We start from the raw sequence: 4,053 nt of genomic DNA, 5'->3' as shown, positions 1-4,053 counted from the left end.
AAATGTTCTGGGATTCCCATTCTTCTCAGAGTCAGTCACAGCTTGTTGTGATCCACACAGTCAAAAGCCTTTGCATAGTCAATGAAGCACAGATAAACATTCTTCTGTTATTCTCTGCTTTCTGCCAAGATCCATCTAACATTAGCTATAATATCCCTAGTACCACAACGTCTTCTAAATCCAGGCTACACATCTGGCAGTTCTCTGTTGACATGTTATTCCAAACTTTCTTTGATAATTTTCAGCAGAATCTTGCTTGCATGTGATATTAATCATATTGTTCAATAATTTCCGCATTCTGTTTGGTCACCTTTCTACATAGTGAAAAGTATATACACAATACCAAGAGGAAATATCATTTTCAATGGAGAGACTAAAAACATTTTTATTTTTGTAGGGTTTTTTTTGCCAAAAGGAACCAGAAAAAGATGCCCACTGTCACCACTTCAGTTCAACATTGTATTGGAAGTACTTGCTTGGACAATACAAAAAGAAAGAAAATAAAAAAAAAACATGTAGATTGGCAAAGAGATGGTTAAACTGTCATTATAAGAAGATGATATGATAATGTAAACAGAAACCCCAAGGATTAAACAAAGAAACTGTTTGTGAACCAGTTTAGTAGGGTGGCAGGATACAAGATCAATATCTAAAAATCAGTGGGATTCCTCGATAGTAACACAGAGAAGGAAATCAAGAAAGCAACACCCTTTACAATTTCCCTGTTATTGGTAGGTTCCATTGAGTTGAGTAAGACTCATATAGACCTTATGAAGAAAACACCTGAACCCTGTTCTATCCTGTGACATCTTTACATATTCTGACAATTAAGAGTTCATTGCATCAGTCACCATGTCAATACACTGAGTTGAGGGTCTTCTCCTTCACCAACCACTACCATTCCCAGCGTCATATCCTTCTCCAAGAAATAGGACCTCCTTACAACATGCCCAAAGTATGAGAGTCAAAGCTTCAAAATTGTTGTCTCCAAAGAGCCCTCCATTTGCACCATTTCAATTCATATGAGTTTGTTCTTTTGGCCATCAAAAGGATGTTCAGTGTTCTTCTCAAACACCATAATTCAAAAGCATAGATTATTTTTCTGTCATCCTTATTCATTGTTGAGCTCTCATATGCATAATAAATAACCTGAAAGACAATGGCCTGAATCAAGCACACTTTAGTGCATCTTAGGTGTGCCTAATGCCCTTTACAATAATCAACCACAAGTTGAGATGCTTGGCAATAAATCTAACTAGAGACAAAAAAACTGAATTATAAAATAAAACTACACAACATTTCTGTGATACACAATAAAAGACCTACATAAAAATGAAACTGTACCTTTATCATGAGTGTCCTTCTGTTGTTTTCTGTCGAGTTGCCTGTGACCCATAGCGACCCTATGTAGAGCAGATCCGAAACCTGTCCTGTCCTGAGCCAATCTCACTAATTCTGACACATCAACCTTCATTGCCCCAGTCACTGTATTAATCTATCTCATCCAGTGTCTTCATCTCCTGTGCTGTCCTGTTATAAGGAAATGTCCTTGTCACTGAGCTTCTGCTAAGTTTTGTGACTTAGTGCTTCTATTCTTCCTTTTGTACTGCATTGCTGTCACAATGCATTAATTTTCAAGGTGAAGATAGGTCCTTCTACATTATATATGGTGATTGAAGAATGGGTGTCATTTAATCAGGTAGATTAAAGTGTAGTCTCAGATCATGTCTTGAGCAGATCTGTGGGGTTCCCAATGTCACCGTTGGCTATCCTTACTCTGTGTGTGGAACCCCATAGGTTCACACAAGACATGATCTGAGAGCGCCCTCTAATCTTGATCAATTAAAGTCCACTCTCCCATAATTCCATCATCTTCTGTAACAATCAAGTTTTGTGGCAGGACATTCAGCCCCAAGTCTGCATCAGGAATGCAGGGGTTCAGCCACAGCCATTGTCTGGGTTGGGTTTTTACCTTTGGCCCTTCTAACTCATCATTCTCAATATGGATATAAAATTCATTTTTCACGGAAAACAAAAGGTAAATTGTCAAGTTTATTTGGAGAGGAACGAAAACCTCAAATAAGCAAAGCACCTCTGAAAAACAAAAAATGAAGTGGGAGGCTTAGTAATCTCTGACCTCAATACTTACCTACCAGGTACCATGATACTAGTACAATGACAGGAATGTAGACCAATGGAGCAAAATCAAGAACCTAGAAAGAAACAAAATCATGAGTCTATGGTCAACTGATATTCAGCAAGAAAACAAAACCTATCAAATGGGAAATGACAATCTCTCCTACAGATGGTGATGACAAAACTGGACTGCTACCTGCAGTTAGCTGAAACAAGATCCACATTTAACAGCATACACAAAAATCAACACAAAGTGGATCAGAGACCCGAAGGTAAAGGCCAAAACCATAAAGTTAATACACAAACTGGGACCAAGCTTATAAGGCCTAGTCTATGGCACAAATAAACTGACAAATAAATCCAGAAATGTACAATCTTGAAAGGATAAAATTTATGAATGTGACTTTCTAAAGATTAAATCTTTGTGTTCATCAAAACTATTCCCAGCAGGGGGAAAAACTATCCAGTCAAATAAACAAAAACCCAACCTTAACAAAGGGGTTAAAACATTTGGCAAAACCATCTCAGACAAGGATCTCATAATAAAAGTTTATAGACTATCCCTGAGGCACCAGGAAGAAAAAAAAAAGACCACTAGCCCATTTACAAAACAGGCAAATAACATGGAAAGACTTCATACAAGAAGACATTCTGATGGGAAAGAGACACACGGAGAAGTGCTCAAAATCACTGACAATAAAATAAATACAAATTAAAAATACAATGAAATGTCATTTCACCCCAGTTGCAGTGGCAAAGGTCAGCAGACCAACAAGCAATAAATGTAAGAGTGGTTGTGGAGAAGTAAGAATTCACATCCACTGTTGCTGGGATTATAAAATTATACAACTAATCACCATCTCACTCCAGTAGCTATCGCAAAGTTTAACAAGACAGTAAGTAACAAATTTTGGAGAGATTGTGGAAAAATATCAACTCTGGAAAATAAGAAAGATATACACTGTTGCTGGGATTGTAAAATGATACGACAGTTTGAAAGGCAGTTTGGAATTTCTGCAAAAAGCTGAACATAGACATTTTCTATATTACCCAACTTCCACTGTTTGAAAATATACTCTGAGAAAATTAGAACTTAGGCATAAATGGAGATTTGAACACCAATGTTTATAGCAGTGTTATCCACCATGGCAATAATATGCAAAGAGCACAAGTGTCCAAATATAATTAAATATATAGATAAATTATGGTACATTAACACAATGGAATACTACGCAGCGTGCAGGAGCAATGATTTTGAAAATCACTACCTAATATTTTTTGGGGGGCGGTGTTCTGGAGATTATTATGTTAGGTGAACTAGCTAAGTACCATCAGGACAAATACTGTATAATACTCGTACTGTAGAAATAGAAAGCTAACTAGTAAAATATGTATTAAGATGTTCATAGCAGCATTATTCACCATCAAAAGAATTTGGAAACAGCACAAAGTCCAACCACAATTGAAAGGACTGAGAAATTGCGGTACAGTTACAATGGAATATCATCATTCAGGAGCAATGGTTCTGAAAAATATTATGTAACATGAGAAAGGCTGAAGAACATTATGTTGAGTGAACTCACACAGTCTCATATGGACAAAAACTCCATAAGATCATTATTATAAAAAGTAGAATGACACCTAGTGTCCAGGAACACAAGGAGAGGAGGAGGTGAGAAGAGATACAACAATAGGTGGGGATGAAACCACCACAGAGCTGTACAGTTGGGTGGGTAGAGGGAGGGAGGAAGTACATAGGAAGGATCAAAAAACAAAAAAAAGACAAGGTATAAAACACAATGTGAATGAATACTAGTGCGAAGCACCACATACATAAACTTTTTTTTTATTTAAATTTAGGTTGTTTATTTTTCATTTCAATGAACATCTACAGAGATTTTGGGATTCCATTCATTC

This window comes from Elephantulus edwardii, unplaced genomic scaffold, assembly GCF_000299155.1.
Source record: "Elephantulus edwardii isolate Elephantulus edwardi_28Jun2011 unplaced genomic scaffold, EleEdw1.0 scaffold00123, whole genome shotgun sequence".
Taxonomy (NCBI): Eukaryota; Metazoa; Chordata; class Mammalia; order Macroscelidea; family Macroscelididae; genus Elephantulus; species Elephantulus edwardii.
The sequence above is the reverse complement of the archived record's forward strand: the minus strand, read 5'-3'. Positions refer to the sequence as shown.